The 18526-nt window shown below is 40.2% G+C and overlaps 1 pseudogene; it reads left to right on the forward strand.

The window, feature by feature from the left end:
* Window positions 1–878: 878 nt before the first annotated feature.
* Window positions 879–960, forward strand: LOC118525873 (U4 spliceosomal RNA; annotated as a pseudogene).
* The last annotated feature ends 17566 nt before the right edge of the window (window positions 961–18526 follow it).

Below are 18526 nucleotides of genomic sequence, written 5' to 3' on the forward strand. Positions count from 1 at the left end.
ATGGACTATTACTCAGCCATAAAAGAATGAAATCTTGCCATTTGCAATGATATGGATGGAGCTAGAAAGTATTACTTTAAGTGAACTAAGTCAGTCAAAAAAAGACAAATAATACATGATGTCATTCATATGTGGAATTTAAGAAACAAAACAAATGAACATAAGGGGGAGAAAAGAGGCAAACCAAGAAACAGACTCTATAGAGAACACACTGTGGTTACCAGAGGGAAGGTAGGTGGGAGGATGGGTGAAATAGGTGCTGGGGATTAAGGAGTGCACTTGTCCTGATGAGCACAAGATGATGTATGGAAATGCTGAATCACTATATTGTACACCTGAAACTAATATAACACTGTATGTTAATTAACTGGAATTTGAATAAAAACTTAAGAAAAAGAAAGGATAAAAAGTTTGGGCTCCTCTCTCACACAAAATAAATAAAATTCTTCATGGTTAAAGATGAAAATATTAAAATAAAATTAACAAACTGAGAGTTGCTGGAGGGGAGGTGGGTGGGGGGACGGGATAATAAGGTGATGGGCATTAAGGAGGGCACTTGTTGTGATGAGCCCTGGGTGTTATATGCAACTGATGAATCACTAAACTCTACCTCTGATACTAATAAAAAATAAATACAATTAATATAGATAATTTGAAAACTTATGTATAATCTAAGAGTCAAGAAAACTTTTTATTCAAGCTAGGTAACCTAGACACTATAGAGGAAGATTTGAAATATTTGAGCACTTCAAATTTAAAATATAATCATATGGCAAAAGCAAAGGTAAAACCGAAAGACAAATAATAGAGAAAAATATATTTGTAGTAGATATTACAAATAAAGGGTTCATATCCAACATATAAAAATATCCTACACAAGCTTTGCACAGTGGCAGTATCGTAGCCAATGAGGTTTATCTGAGGCGCAATTATTGCTAATTGAAAAATATCCTACACATTAATTAAAAAAAGACAAACACCTGAATTGAAAGTGGTTAAAAGGTGTAAGGATTCACAGAGGAAGAAAGCCACCTTGCCAAAGAACAAGTGAATTTACTCAGCCTCACTAACAGAGATACTGAAAATAACAAAGGAATATCACTTTAGGACCATTAAATATGTTACCACATATTGCTGGAGCGTGGTGGAAGTTAACATGTTATCTCATACATCTGCTGAGGGATATGTGCTGTAGTAAAGGCATTTGGAATTCAACCTGGCAACATCTATTAAAATTAAGAATTCACATAAACTTTAACTTAGCAATTCCATTTCTGAGGCCCCTTTCCATGGAAATAAAAGCACAAATGTATAATGATGAATATAAACAAAATATATTATAAACACACACACACACACACACATTCAGAGTAATTGTAATATTGTTTGTGGTGGCCAAAAAAACTGGAATCAACTTGAATGTCCTCCATAGAGGAATGGTTTAATAAGTTGTCTTTCATTCAAACCATCACACTTTACATATCTACTTTAAAACGTCTATACCAGATGATGTGGAAAAATTTCTGTGAAGTGTTTCTAAATGAGGAAAAACAAGATGTGGTAAAGAGTAAAATACTGCCCCTATACATTTGTATGTTTATGTATATATGTTACATTATTGTATGAACATGGAGAAAGATATGGAAAGGTGCACAGAAAGCTTTTAACACTGGTTATTCAGTGAAGGAGAGGGTAATGAAATGCAAAAATTCTATAGAGTTAAAGGTTTTCCCAGCATTATAAATATATATAAAGTTACTTTACTTATGTAAATGCACAGGTAAGTGTTTAAATCAGTGTAGAGCCACGTACAGAAAGATTGTTGCCAAAATTGTGCTTATTGCAGGGTGTTTTTTCAGGATTATGTTTTTTTTTTAAACTTTGTTCCTGATATTTTGAATTTTTAACAATAAAAATTTTAAATGATTTTAACATTTTCTAAAGCAAATATTACAGAGTAGATTAAGGAAATGATCCAGTATGTATACAATGATTTGATTGTTTACTCCTTCAGTCATTCATCAATGCATTGAGCAGCCACCATGATATTGTGTTAAGTGTGTTAGGGTGGTTGGGATTATAAAGATGGATGAAATATGCTCCTTGCTGTTGTATATTGTATATTGGGGGGAGATAAATATGCAAATGAATAATTCTCATACAATGTAGCAATTGCTTTAAGGTATTTATAGGACAACAAGAGCAACGAACTCTGCTGGCACTGGTGGTAAAGAGGCTTCAGAGGGGAATCACGATTTGAGCTTAGCCTTGAAGGATGAGTAAGCTTTAATCACTTACCAGCCCAAGGTGGGGAGGGGAAAGCAATCCCTTCAAAGAAGGAAACATCCTGTCCTATTTCATTTTCATCAAGGATGTGGAGGAAGCAGTAAACAGCTTTTGAATTTTAGTCTTAAATGATGATAATGCACAAAGATGGGGAAATATCAGAGACCAAAAAGAGAAAAAAAAAACCATCAAGGGAACAAGGAAGTTTGGAAGAGTTCTGATCAGCAAGTAATAAAATGAGAAACTTCTTCGAAAAATGCAAATAGATTTTTCCGAGGGAAGAAAAACTCAAAGCTGCATTTAATGGAAAGAAGCAGTTGTCAAAGCAACCTGACTAAGCTCAGCAGGTTATGTTTGTAATTAGGAAAGAAATATGGGTTGCTGTTCATTTAGGACCTTATGGAAGGAGGTTGGAGAGAAGAGGATAGATGATTAGTAATGATTCTTTAGGTAGAAAGAGGGAATGTTAGAAATCAGCCATTACCGCCATTTCATTATATAAATCAATCACAAGCCATATATAGATATTTACTGTGAAGTATCTAAAGGTACCAGAATGCCTCACCGCAGGAAGATGCCCCAAAATACTTGTGTCTTCAAGAAAGTCAAACAGGGGTCAGTAGTCATAGGTTAACAGCAGCTCACACAAGACACATTAGCTCTTGGGGAGTGGGGTGGGGGAGAGAAGCAAGAAGGAACACTTATTTATTTATTTGTATTATTGATGATAATAACAGAAGCCATTTTATCAAATGCTGATTATGGGTTTAATACAGTGTCAGGTGTTTCACATAAATTACCTCATTCAATCCCAGAATGACTCTAAGACATAAACACATATCATTTCCATTTCACAGGTAAGGAAACTAAATCTTAGAGAGGTTAAGAAACTTACCTGAGGTCAAATAGCTTTTAGGTGGTGAAGCTGTAAATGGAGGTTGGACTTCAAATCATATGCTCCAAATTGCTCTGCTCAACACCAAGTTGCATCCCCCCCACGCCCCGCCACCACAACCCTAGTCCCAGCCATCATCATCTCACCCCTGTACTGCTGCAACAGGCCGGTACCTCTCTGGTGCTACACAAGCCACAACATCCAGTGAACTTCCTAAACATAACTCGGACTGCATCACTTGCCCGTATCAAACCATCCAGCAGCTCTCTACCACACATAAAATAAACTGCAAGTCCTCACCCTTCCAGTCCCTGTTCCCTGTACAGCCTCCTCTCTGCCAGACTCTCTGGTTTCAGTCACCACCTTCACTCTGCCCCTGTCTCTGTACTCCAGTCACACCCACCTCTTTGCTATTCTTCAACACGTTGTTTTTGTTCTTACCTCATGGCATTGCTACTTGCTGTCCTTCCTACCAAAAATGCTCTTCTTTGAAGTCTTCACACAGCTCACTCTATCTCATTATTCAGGTCTCAATTCAAGTATCAGCTCCTCAGAGATTTCCCCACAACTGTTGGCTGAAGCAGCTGTCCTCTGCCCCACACCAACACTCTTAACTACTTCTTAATCCATATAAATGTAATTACTTGGCAGCAGGAACTATAGACCTTATGTTCTTCACTGTAAGCCCAGGATCTAGAACAGTGTCTGGTACATACTACGCACTCAAGACATACTTGTTTCCTGAAATATTGGTATCCTTAAAGTGCCATACCCACATGCCTAATCTCTCTCTTTCTCTCTCTCCATTTATAGCACTAATTTTCTGTGGAGTATATGAGCTTGTTGTCATCTTACAGAAGTAGGGTGTATACCCTCCAATCAAAATTTGGTTTGAATTTCAAGACTAATGATGGCACTCATAGACCAAGAGGGTACAAAAAGGATTATTACTCACATGAGTTATACATCAAAAATAGAGTCAAACAAAAAAAACAGTAGTAACTACACGATGAATAATTAGATGGTTGTGATTATCTCACTATATATATATCAAAACATTAAAGTGTACACCTTAAATATATACAATACTTGTTTGTCCATGAGTCACACTCTATTCCAATTCATCCCTCATGTTTGACTGATAATGAAAATATTTCATGGTATATTTAACTTAATTTAGACTTATTTATGTAAGCTATTATGGCACCTGCAGCCTGAGACCAGTAGGAGAGGTAAATGTTCCGCTGAATATTTTGTTCAAGAGCCCAGCATTGTGTATTCTGAAAACTGAAATGAATGCCTTGGTCACTATCAATGTGTGGAACTCCAAAGATGATAAGCAGTGCCATGATGAGATCTTGTATTGTGTCTTTAATATGTGTAGAGAAATATGTGACCTTAATTTATATTTTAGGTATCTGTGAGGCAAGAGATTCCAAGAGTTCTTTACCCCACATGAGTCAACCTTGGGTAAGGAATTGTTTGCATTGGCCAGACCAGATGGTGAGACCATTGGCAGTGGCCCAAAGATCTGTAGAAATGTGCAGATGAGGCAAATTGTTGGCCAAGACATCCAATGTTAAGTTGATTGCCTAAAGTTTGGTCAACTGAGCTAACCCTGGGGTCCTGTCCTTCATCAGAAACATCCTGATTAAGGGATGAAAAGCAGCAGCTCTGAAGAAAGCTCCATTAAGTGTGACAGTGATAATATCATTGGTTAACTGAATGAACTCCCTTTGGCATTCACTCTGTTGGTCCTAAGGGGCTCCCCAGGTATTCAAAGGTTCTAAGATACAGGTGACCTCTTCTAGCACTATGGCATCTGGCAAAGGATTGAGCACAGGGGAAGGTACCCTCTCCTGTAGGTCGGTTATGCAGAAAGCCCAGTTTTGGCTCTATCCTGTAGCAAGGAGGCCTTACTAGCCACGCTGAGCTTGCAGAGTGCTGCTTTCATGATCTATGTCATAATGGGCAGCTGGATATGGAGAGTTCTGATGGTTAAGGTTACACATATCTATTTGTTTCTATATTATGTTCAGTTAAATCCCTGGTTGTTTTTATCAGCTTGCCCAGATGTGGGCCAGAAGGGAAAGAAGGAATGAGGCTTAAAAACTGTCAATAGTCAAATATCAAAAATGGGATCAGGGAGGGATGCCTGGGTGGCTTAGTTGGTTAAGCTTCTGACTCTTGGTTTTGGCTCAGGTCATGATCTCAGGGTCATGGGATCAAGCCCCACGTCAGGCTCGGCGATCAGCGTGGAGTCTGCTTAAGTTTCTCTCCCCCCCTCCCTCTGCCCCTCCCCTGCCCCACTCACACTCTCTCTCAATAATAAATAAATAATAAATTAAAAAATAAATAATAAATAAAATATGGGATTAGATTCATTTTTACACACTGCTACCCCACCCATACACCACCCCTCTCCCTATCTGGGCCCCCCCAAACACACAGAAACACCAAGTTCTTTTCTTACTCTCCAGTGGGATAAAATGTTAGGAAATTTATCTTCAATCCCTAGTCCTCATCTAGTCCTTATTCCCAATGTCCAGCTAACTATGGAGTGGCTGGTCTGGGCCCCAAACTTGCAGGATTCCACCTCCCTCCCTTCTCATGCACTTGCCCCTTTCTTTCCCCTCTCATCATCAGAGAACAGAGAGACACACACATCTCCTTTTTGCAACTTGTTTGTGTTTTATTCATCAACACCCATGTACTTTATTTGGTCTCCACACAGGTGACCATTCACATTACATTTTGATCTCTACATGAGCGGCCATCTCTCCAGGGCTTTTTCTGGAGAGGTAAAAGCTACTTCAAGTTCTCTGGCCCCTGGTAGGCTAGGGCATTGCATGGGGTGGGAGACAGGCTTTCTTGAGCCATCTTTGGCTGATTTTCATTCTTTTTTTTATTCTGCCTGCGGTAAAACACTAGTGTCGTTGACTTTTTCCCCTTCTTACGCTTTTCCGCATTCTGTTTAAGGGCTAATTTAACCTTCATCAGTATCTTCTGCACCTGGTAGGAAAACAAAATGAGTCCATAAAGACACTGGTTTTGGGGAAGAGGATGGAAATAGATGGGAAGGGGGACTTTAAAAGAATGGATACAGACTAAGGAGGGGTTTTGTGCCAGATAAGGGCAGCATAGGGGTCTCAGGTGGCCACCTCCAAGAAGAGGAGGAGGTGCATGAGTAGGGTAATCTGACCTTCTCACTTTCTTTGTCCTCGAGTTGACAAGGGATCCTCTTGCTCTCAGTGATAGCTCGAAACTGTTTCGTGTTTGGGATATCTGTATCTTTACCACTATCTGAGTTAAACCCAGGCGCTTCCCCATTAACCTCTGCCATGTTGTAGCAACAGGGGCTCACTCCCGGGCTCCTGACCCCTCTATAAATAGCCTGCCAGGACAATGAGGAGCCACACCCTTTAACTCTGATTGGTCAGTAGGAAATTCCTCCAGCCAATGGTAGCCCTGGAGTGGCTTGCCATCACAAAGCACCACACGTGAAAAACCATGGGAGGAGGGGATGCAAGCAGAGGAGTTCAGATGCTCTGGTTAGAGAAAGGGGGAGCTTTCTCAACACCCCTTAAAGAGCCCTCTCAAACTGACCTGTTATTCATTCTCATCTCCTCTGGTTCAATTCCTGTGGTACACATGGCAGGGAGAAGGTGATTATTCCAACCCATTCCCCATGGCCACTCCCACTCAGTGGTTCATTCTGTCATCTCCCAGCGCTCATCACTACCTAGTATTTTGTATTTTCTTAATAAATTTTTAATTTTACAACAGTTTTAGATATACAGAAAAATTGTGAAAATAATATCCATATACCCCATGCCCAATTTCCCTTATTTATTAATGTCTTATGTTAGTATGATACATTTGTTAAACTTAGTGAACCACCAGCGAAACTGTTATTAACTGAAGTCTGTACCTTATTCAGATTCCCTTAGTTTTTAGCCAATGTCCTTTTTCTGTCATCTAGGATACCACATTAAATTTAGCTAACATGTCATGCCTTTTTAGGCTCCTCTTAGCTGTGACAGTTTTTAGACTACTTGTTTTTGAGGATCTTGACAGCTTAGGGTATTTTTTGTTTTTTGATTTTGTTTTTTACATTAGTCCTCAAACATTATTAATCTTATAACTGAAAGTTTGTACCTTTTTCCCAAACTTTCCCTATTTCCTTCACTCTTCAGCCCTTGGCAATCTTTTCTACTCTCTGTTTCTATGAGTTTGACTTTTTTTTTTTTTTTTTTTTTTAGATTCCACATATAAGTGATACCATGCCTATTTGTCCTCTGTCTGGTTTATTTCACTTAGCATAATACCCCATCAAGATCTATCCATGTTGTCAGAAAAGGCAGGACTTCCTCCTTTCTCATGGCTGAATAATATATAAATATATACCACATATACATTGCCTCATATTTTGGGCATACCTAAAACTCCTTTGAGGTAATGTACCCATATTTATGTCTCAATAGAGACATGAATTATCACATTTCCCTCCAACACTTGGCTCTACCAGGCAACTTTTCCAGGTTATGTGCATGTGCGTGTGTGTGTGGGGGGGGGGTGGTTACTGGACATACTTCAGTGAGGTTCTTCTCTGCCCTGCTCATATTTATAAGTTTCTTCTTCTAGAGGACTCCAAATCAAATCAGTACCATCAGGGTTATGTACTTCCCATGGCAATGGTTGAATTAATCCTTTGTCTTTATCACAGGAGTGCCATGGATATTTCTCTCTAGAACCCTGAGGATCAGTATCTCTCGTGTGTGTGTGTGTGTGTATGTGTATGTGTGTGTGGTATAAACAAGCAGCAGAAACATTTTGTAAGGTCCTAGTGAGTTCTCTGCTTTTATTTTTTTATTATGTTATTTTTTTAATTATATTAATCACCATGCATTACATCCTTAGTTTTCGATGTACGGTTCCATGATTCCTTGTTTGCATATAACACCCAGTGCTCCATTCAGTACGTTCCCTCTTCAATACCCATCACCTGGCTAACCCATCCCCCCACCCCCCTCCCCTCCAGAACCCTCAGTTTGTTTCTCAGAGTCCATAGTCTCTCATGGTTCTTCTCCCCCTCCGATTTCCCCCCCTTCATTTTTCCCTTCCTACTATCTTCTTTTGTTTTTTTTAACATATTATGTATTATTTGTTTCAGAGGTACAGGTCTGTGACTCATCGGTCTTACACAATTCACAGTGCTCACCATAGCACATACCCTCCCCAATGTCTATCACCCAGTCACCCCATCCCTCCCACCTTCCACCACTCCAGCAACCCTCTGTTTGTTTCCTGAGATTAAGAATTCCTCATATCAGTGAGGTCATATGATACATGTCTTTCTCTGATTGACTTATTTCGCTCAGCATAATACCCTCTAGTTCCATCCACATCATTGCAAATGACAAGATTTCATTTCTTTTGATGGCTGCATAATATCCATTATATATATATACAATATCTTCTTTATCCACTCATCTGTCAAAGGACATCTTGGCTCTTTCCATAGTTTGGCTATTGTGGACATTGCTGCTATAAACACTGGGGTGCATGTACCCCTTCGGATCCCTACATTTGTATCTTTGGGGTAAATACCCAGTAGTGCAATTCCTGGGTCGTATGGTAGCTCTATTTTCAACTTTTTGAGGAACCTCCATACTGTTTTCCAGAGTGGCTGCACCAGCTTGCATTCCCACCAACAGTGTAGGAGGGTTCCGCTTTCTCCGCATCCCCGCCAACATCTGTCGTTTCCTGACTTGTTAATTTTAGCCATTCTGACTGGTGTGAGGTGGTATCTCATTGAGGTTTTGATTTGGATTTCCCTGATGCTGAGCGATGTTGAGCAATTTTTCATGTGTCTGATGGCCATTTGGATGTCTTCTTTGGAAAAATGTCTGTTCATGTCTTTTACCCATTTCTTGATTGGATCATTTGACTTTGGGTGTTGAGTTTGATAAGTTCTTTATAGATTTTGGATACTAGCCCTTTATCTGATATGTCATTTGCAAATATCTTCTCCCATTCTGTCGGTTGTCTTTTGGTTTTGTTGACTGATTCTTTTGCTGTGCAAAAGCTTTTTATCTTGATGAAGTCCCAATAGTTCATTTTTGCCCTTGCTTCCCTTGCCTTTGGCGATGTTTCTAGGAAGAAATTGCTGTGGCTGAGGTCGAAGAGGTTGCTGCCTGCACTCTCCTTTAGGATTTTTATGGACTCCTGTCTCACATTTAGGTCTTTCAACCATTTGGAGTCTATTTTTGTGTGTGGTGTAAGGAAATGGTCCAGTTTCATTCTTCTGCATGTGGCTGCCCAATTTTCCCAACACCATTTGTTGAAGAGACTGTCTTTTTTCCATTGGACATTCTTTCCTGCTTTGTCGAAGATTAGTTGACCATAAAGTTGAGGGTCCATTTCTGGGCTCTCTATTCTGTTCCATTGATCTATGTGTCTGTTTTTGTGCCAGTACCATACTGTCTTGATGATGACAGCTTTGTAATAGAGCTTGAAGTCCGGAATTGGGATGCCACCAGCTTTGCTTTTCTTTTTCAACATTCCTCTGGCTATTCAGGGTCTTTTCTGGTTCCATACAAATTTTAGGATTATTTGTTCCATTTCTTTGAAAAAAGTGCATGGTATTTTGATAGGGATTGCATTGAATGGGTAGATTGCTCTAGGTAGCATTGACAGCTTCACAATATTTGTCCTTCCAATCCATGAGCATGGAACGTTTTTCCATTTCTTTGTGTCTTCCTCAATTTCTTTCATGAGTATTTTATAGTTTTCTGAGTACAGATCCTTTGCCTCTTTGGTTAGATTTATTCCTAGGTATCTTATGGTTTTGGGTGCAGTTGTAAATGGGAGCGACTCCTTCATTTCTCTTTCTTCTGTCTTGTTGTTGGTGTATAGAAATGCCACTGATTTCTGTGCATTGATTTTATATCCTGCCACTTTGCTGAATTCCTGTATGAGTTCTAGCAGTTTTGGGGTGGAGTCTTTTGGGTTTTCCACATAAAGTACCATATCATCTGCAAAGAGTGAGAGTTTGACTTCTTCTTTGCCGATTAGGATGCCGTTTATTTCTTTTTGTTGTCTGATTGCTGTGGCTAGGACTTCTAGTACTATGTTGAATAGCAGTGGTGATAGTGGACATCCCTGCCGTGTTCCTGACCTTAGGGGGAAAGCTCTCAGTTTTTCCCCATTGAATATGATATTTGCTGTGGGTTTTTCATAGATGGCTTTTATGAAATTGAGGTATGTACCCTCCATCCCTATACTCTGAAGAGTTTTGATCAAGAAAGGATGCTGTATTTTGTCAAATGCTTTTTCTGCATCTATTGAGAGGACCATATGGTTCTTGTTCTTTCTTTTATTAATGTATTGTATCACATTGATTGATATGCAGATGTTGAACCAAACTTGCAGCCCAGGGCTAAATCCCACTTGGTCGTGGTAAATAATCCTTTTAATGTACTGTTGGATCCTATTGGCTAGTATTTTGGTGAGAATTTTTGCATCCATGTTCATCAAGGATATTGGTCTGTAATTCTTTTTGATGGGGTCTTTGTCTGGTTTGGGGATCAAGGTAATGGTGGCCTCATAAAACGAGTTTGGAAGTTTTCCTTCCATTTCTATTTTTTGGAACAGTTTCAGAAGAACAGGATTAATTCTTCTTTAAATGTTTGGTAGCATTCCCCTGGGAAGCCACCTGGCCCTGGGCTTTAGTTTGTTGGGAGATTTTTGATGACTGCTTCGATTTCCTTAGTGGTAATATGTCTGCTCAGGTTTTCTATTTCTTTCTGATGCAGTTTTGGTAGATTATACATCTCTAGGAATGCATCCATTTCTTCCAGATTATCTAATTTGCTGGCATATAGTTGCTCATAATATGTTCTTATAATTGTTTGTATTTCTTTGGTGTTGGTTGTGATCTCTCCTCTTTCATTCATGATTTTATTTATTTGGGTCATTTCTCTTTTCTTTTTGATAAGTCTGGCCAGGGCTTTATCAATCTTATTCTTTCAAAGAACCAGCTCCTCGTTTCATTGATCTGTTCTACTGTTCTTTTGGTTTCTATTTCATTGATTTATGCTCTGATCTTTATTATTTCCCTTCTCTTGATGGCTTTAGGCTTTATTTGCTGTTCCTTCTCCAGCTCCTTTAGGTGTAGCGTTAGGTTGTGTATTTAAGACCTTTCTTGTTTCTTGAGAAAGGCCTGTATTGCTATATACTTTCCTCTTAGGACTGCCTTTGCTGCATCCCAAAGATTTTGAACAGTTGTGTTTTCATTTTCATTTGTTTCCATGATTTTTTTTAATTCTTCTTTAATTTCCTGGTTGACCCATTCATTCTTTAGTAGGATGCTCTTTAGCCTCCATGTATTTGAGTTCTTTCCGACTTTCCTCTTACGACTGAGTTCTAGTTTCAAAGCATTGTGTTCCGAAAATATATAGGGAATGATCCCAATCTTTTGGTACCAGTTGAGACCTGATTTGTGACCTAGGATGTGATCTTTTCTGGAGAATGTTCCATGGGCACTAGAGAAGAATGTGTATTCTGTTGCCTTGGGATGGAATGTTCTGAATATATCTGTGAAGTGTATTTGGTCCAGTGTGTCATTTAAAGTCTTTATTTCCTTGTTGGTCTTTTGCTTAGATGATCTGTCCACTTCAGTGAGGGGGGTGTTAAAGTCCCCTACTATTATTGTATTGTTGTTGATGTGTTTCTTTGCTTTTGTTATTAATTGCCTTATATAATTGGCTGCTCCCATGTTAGGGGCATAGATATTTACAATTGTTAGATCTTGTTGGATAGACCCTTTAAGTAGAATATAGTGTCCTTCTTCATCTCTTATTATAGTCTTTGGTTTAAAATCGAATTTGTCTGATATAAGGATTACCACCCTAGCTTTCTTTTGGTGTCCATTAGCATGGTAAATGGTTTTCCACCCCCTCACTTTCAATCTGGGGGTGTCTTTGGGTCTAAAATGAGTCTCTTGCAGACAGCATATTGATGGGTCTTGTTTTTTTTATCCAATCTGATACGCTGTGTCTTTTGTTTGGGGCACTTAGTCCATTTACATTCAGGGTAACTATTGAAAGCTAAGAATTTAGTGCCATTGTATTGCCTGTAAGGTTACTGTTACTGTATATTGTCTGTGTTCCTTTCTGGTCTATGTTACTTTGAGGCTCTCTCTTTGCTTAGAGGCCCCCTTTCAAGATTTCTTGTAGGGCTGGTTTCGTGTTTGCAAATTCCTTTAGTTTTTGTTTGTCCTGGAAGCTTTTAATCTCTCCTTCTATTTTCAGTGACAGCCTAGCTGGATATAGTATTCTTGGCTGCATATTTTTCTCATTTAGTGCTCTAAATATATCATGCCAGTCCTTTCTGGCCTGCCAGGTCTCTGTGGATAGGTCTGTTGCCAATCTAATGTTTCTACCATTGTAGGTTACAGATCTCTTGTCCCGAGCTGCTTTCAGGATTTTCTCTTTGTCTCTGAGACTCGTAAGTTTTACTATTAGATATTGGGGTGTTGACCTATTTTTATTGATTTTGAGGGGGGTTCTTTATGCCTCCTGGATTTTGATGCCTGTTTCCTTCCCCAAATTAGGGAAGTTCTCTGCTATAATTTGCTCCAATATAGCTTCTGCCCCTCTGTCTCTTTCTTCTTCTTCTGGGATCCCAATTATTCTAATATTGTTTCATCTTATGGTATGACTTATCTCTCAAATTCTGCCCTCGTGGTCCAGTAGTTGTTTATCTCTCTTTTTCTCAGCTTCTTTATTCTCCATCATTTGGTCTTCTATATCACTAATTCTCTCTTCTGCCTCATTTATGCTAGCAGTTAGAGCCTCCATTTTTAATTGCACCTCATTAATAGCCTTTTTTATTTCAACCTGGTTAGATTTTTAGTTCTTTTATTTCTCCAGAAAGGGTTTCTCTAATATCTTCCATGCTTTTTTCAAGCCCACCTAGTATCTTTAAAATCGTCATTCTGAACTCTAGTTCCGACATCTTACTAATGTCCATAATGATTAGGTCTCTGGCAGACAGTACTGCCTCTTGTTCTTTTTTTTTTTTGAGGTGAGTTTTTCCGTCTTGTCATTTTGTCCAGAGGAGAATAGATGAATGAGAGAACAAAATGCTAACAGGGTAACAACGTCCCCAGAAAAATATATACTAAACAAATCAGAAGAGACCTGAAACCAGGGGAAAAGAAAGGGAAAGAAAGAAAAAAGAAAAAAAGAAAAAGAAAAAGATAAAAAAAAAAAAACAGAATATGTTCAAATATGATCAGGCTGGTGTATAGATCAGTGCCACACACTAGATTTTGGGCGTATTTTCGTCTGTTAGAAGAAACTGCCTCCCAAAATTTTAAAGAGAGAAAAACTTATATATGTACAAAAATAAGGGTAAATACGATGAAGGGATGGAATATGACTATAACAATGAAAATTATGAAAGATTTTATAAAAGGAATCGATAAGATAAGAAGTTGGTTGAAAAAAGAAAGAAGAGGAATTTAAAAAAAAGGGGGGAGAGAGAATGTGATCAGGCAGGTGGCTAAAACGAAGCCATACACTAGAGATTTAGGGTTTCTTTTGGTCTGTTAGAAGAAACTGTATCCCAAAATTTTAGGGAGAACAACTTATACATATATACCAAAAATAAGGTTAACTACTATGAAGGGATAGAATATGACTTTAAAAATGAAAAATAAAAAAGATTTTTAAAAAGGGGATTGATAAGATATTGGTTGAAAAAGGGAAAAAGAGGGGCGCCTGGGTGGCTCAGTTGGTTAAGCGACTGCCTTCGGCTCAGGTCGTGATCCTGGAGTCCCTGGATCGAGTCCCGCATCGGGCTCCCTGCTCGGCAGGGAGTCTGCTTCTCCCTCTGACCCTCCCCCCTCTCATGTACTCGCTCTCTCTCATTCTCTCTCTCTCAAATAAAAATAAATAATAAAATCTTTAAAAAAAAAAAAAAAAAAAAAAGAAAAAGGGAAAAAGAAAAATTCAAAAAAAAGAAAAAGAAAAAAAATTTTAAAAATTAACTTTGAAAGTCTAAAGAATCAGGGGAAAAAAAGTCATGAATTCTATGTGCTGTATTCCCCTAGCGCTGGAGTTCTGCCGTTCTCATTGATCAGTAAACTTGGTCTTTGCTGGCTGTTCTTGCTGATCTTCTTGGGGAGGGGCCTGTTGCCGTGGTTCCCAAATGTCTTTGCCGGAGGCGGAATTGCCACACCCTTGCCGAGGGCCAGGCTAAGTAATCTGCTCAGCTTTGCTCTCAGTAGCTTTTGTTCCCTGCAAGTTTTCCGTACAGTTTTGGAGGATGAGAGTGAAAATGGCGACCTCCCAATCTCCACCCCGGAGGAGCCGAGAACTCGGGGCCCCACTCCTCAGTGCGCCCCCAGAGAAAAGCAGTCAATCACTCCCGTCTCCCCAGTCTCTGGCCGCACTCCATGCTCACCTGGCCTGTGACTGAGCGTTTCTATCTCTGGCACACGACCCCATTTGTGGAGTCTCCAAACCTGGCAGATTCCTGCGGTGCACTCCCGCGCCACTCCTCCCCGGGGAGGAAGGGGAGTCTCCCCAGATCTGCCGCTTGTTGGGTCCTTGCTGGAAGAGCAGTGGCCCGACTGTGCCGCGGATCACGGTTTATGGCAACCCCAAGCTGAGAGCCCACTCCTCGGCTCCGTCTCTGCAGCCGGCTTCCCCGCTCTGATACCTGGGAGCTCTGCCACACTCAGGCACCTCCAGTCTTTCTGTGACCCCAAGGGTCCTGAGACCACACTGTCCCGGTGAGTGTTCCACCCCCCACTTTGCCACTGGAGCGACGTCCCTCAGCGGAGCAGACTTCTAACTGTTCCAATTTTGTGCTCTGCTGCTCCGATTTTGCCAGTAGCAGCTGACAGAGTCTCTCTCCCCCTGCTGTCTATCTTCCTTTCTGGAGAGAGCAGGGCAGGCTCTCAAACAGGTTCAAGAATGGCTTGAGAGAGCAGAAAAAAGAGACTGGCTTGGTTTTTATGGTGGCAAGGGAATGTTGCTGGAGTGAGTGTTCCCACACATAGGTCAGGGCTTGCATGGTCTGAACCTCGTACTGACCCCATAGGAGAGAGTACCTGGGCTTTCTTATCAGATATAGATAAGTAAGGAATGAGAAAGTGGTGGGGCTCTGGTATAAAATAGTGCTGTGTAAATGAAAGATGTTCTAGCACAATTTAGAATTCTCATAACCATTATAAGAAGCTCCTCATATTGTTTTTAGTTTAAGCTGCTTTTCACTAGATTAGTATTTCCCAAATTATGGTTCTTTAAATATTATTTAAGGTGGCTTAGAATTATCCTGGTTCATCAACAGAGAAACTGTGTAAGAGAAAAGACTGCTAGCATCAGCAAGCCTGACAGTCTATAGGAGAGCAGACCTAACTGCACTATCTGCTGAATTATGTAGGGTTTCTTATATTTTCCCCATCCCAGCTGATTACTGTGGCATCCAAAGACTGTAATAATTATAGAAACTAACATTTATTGACCATTAACTCTATGTAGGAATTATGCTAAATATTCATATCCATATTTAAAACTCATCACAACTCTATTGAGGTAAGTGGCAAAATAGCACTTATTGCCAGCTCTGCTGAGATTCCTGAGGCCATCTCCATTCTAATTGGAGAAGCAGAAAAGAACATGGAGGAGGGTTACATGGAAATATTTATGGGCCAGGTTCAAAAGGGTCATGCATTACTCCTACTCATTTTTCATTGCCAAAAACTCACATAGCCACACCTAACTGCAAAAAGAAGAGGAGAACTTGAATGTGAGAGATCAGCTAGCAATCTCTGTCTCCACTATCCTCTTCATCACAATCTCCAGGATTAGGGTAGGGCCTAGCACATGGTAAGTGGTCACAAATTTTTCTGTCAAATGAATGTGTTTGAGCTCTTTTGGTCAGTTATGGAGATTAGAAACATATAGAAGTTGGTTAAGCAATGGTTTCTTAGATATGACACCAAAAGCACAATCAAGCAAGAAAGAGTAAATTGGACTATATAAAAATTTTAGAAATCTTTTCTCCTGCAAAAAATACTATCAATAAAGTGAAAAGGCACACCAGAGAAAAACAGAAAAATATTTGCAAATCATATATTTGATAAAAGTCAGTTATGCAGAGTACAAAAAGAACTCTTACAACAAAAATACAAATTACCCAATTAAAAATTAGATAAAGGACTTGAATAGACATTTTGCCAACGAAGATATGCAAATAGTCAACAAACACATGAAAACATGCTCAATGTCATTAGTCGTTAGGGAAATGCAAATCAAAACCATGATGAGATACCACTTCACACCCACTAGAAAGGCTATAATTTTAAATAAAATTGGGAGGGAGGTCCAAGATGGCAGTATAAGAAGATCTTGAACTTACCTCCTTCCGTGGACACACCAAATTTATAGCTACATATGGACCATTTTCCTCTAATAAGATCTGAAAACTAGATGAACTGCTCTCTACAACAAAGGATAAAAGGACCACATTGAGACAGGTAGGAGAGGCAGAGACACAGTCACACACACAGACACACACACACACACACACCAAAAAACCCACCTGCCCCTGCATGGTGACACACAATAGAAAGGGATCTCACCAGACAGGTGCTTCTCCTGAATGAATGAAAGGTTGATGCCCTACATAGGGCACCTTACTCCCTGGGATCTGCACCAGAGAGATGAATCCCCAGAACATCTGGCTTGAAAACCAATGCGGCTGACACCCAGGGGCCCAAAGTGCTATATGAAACAGATTCCGCTCTTGGAGGGCTCACACGCGGTTTCACTTACCCCAAGACCCAGCAATAAAACAGCAGTTTGAAAAGTGCTTAGACTATATATAAGAGAGATTCATTTGCTGATCTGGGGGCATCTTCTGGAGGGATGGGGGACAGTTAAGATGCTCCCTGGAAGCAGAGATATTGGTGGATGCCATTGTTGCACACTTGCACCCTCTACACAGCCTGCTAGCAGAGGCAGGTAAGCTCAAACACAGCACCCTCCCACCACGTTGCTGGGACTGGGAGGGGCGAGCAGTCCCAGCATGTGCCAAGGCTAGAAAGTGTGGGTGATTGCAATGTTCTCCTGCTCCCTGGCTGGGGTAGGGTAGCACAAACAGTCATGGAGCTCTCCCACTCTCTAGCTAAAGTCTGTGAGTGTAGGTTGTTGTGACACTCCCCTACTCCCTAGCTGGGGCTAGCAAGAATGAGTAGTCATGGCATTCTCCTGCTCTCAGACTAAAGCTGGCACATGTCCATAGACAAGTCACTCTCCCAGTGCATTGCTGAAGCCCATGGGCAGGGAGAGTCGAGACATTGTCCCATTGCCTTTCTGAAGCCAGTGAGCATTCCCTACCTACAACATTCTCCAGCTGCCATGCGAAAGCAGTAGGTGCACACAATCCACACAGAGGACACCCCTTGATTGGCCCTGTGGCCAACAGAACTGGTGTTCCAGAGCTGCATGAGACTGTAACAATTGGAAAGATAGTTCTTGGCAGGCCATCACACCCAGGGCACTGCAGAGACAGCAGACTGAAAGATAATATCCCAGTCTCCTTTGGAAAAGGCCTATTTACTTAGCCTGGAGCTAAATTCTCCAGTCAAAAGACATAGAGTGACTGAATGGATTTATAAAACAAGACACATCTATATACTACCTACAAAAAAGTCTTAATAAACTCAAGAAGATTGAAATCATATCAAGCATCTTTTCCTACCACAATGGTAAAATATTACAAATAAATTACAAGAAGAACACTGAATTCTCCAGTCAAAAGACATAGAGTGACTGAATGGATTTTAAAAACGAGACACATCTATATACTACCTACAAAAAAAACTCATTTCAGAAGTAAGGACACATGGAGACTGAAAGTGAAGGAATGGAAAAAGATGTTCAATGCACATCAGAATGAAAAGAAAGATGGTGTAGCTATCCACATATGCTACAAAGAGACTTAAAAAATAAAGACTGTGATAAAAGACAAAGGGGGGTACTACATAATGATAAAGGGTCAATCCAACAAGAAGACATAAAATTTATAAATATATATGTACGCAACCAAAATATATAAAGTAAATATTAACAGACTTAAAGGAGAAATTGATAGCAATACAATAATAGTAGGGGTTTTTGGCCTGGCTGTGGGGATTCTACACCGCTGGTGAGCGACAGCCTTGTGCGCTGGGGATGGGGCACAGACTCGCAGACCAGTAGCAGCGCGGAAAGGACTTTAGGGCAGCCCCTGGGGCGGAAACCCAGAGCAGCGGGGTCGCGCATGAGA

The sequence above is a fragment of the Halichoerus grypus genome, chromosome X (genome assembly GCF_964656455.1).
Source record: "Halichoerus grypus chromosome X, mHalGry1.hap1.1, whole genome shotgun sequence".
Taxonomy (NCBI): Eukaryota; Metazoa; Chordata; class Mammalia; order Carnivora; family Phocidae; genus Halichoerus; species Halichoerus grypus.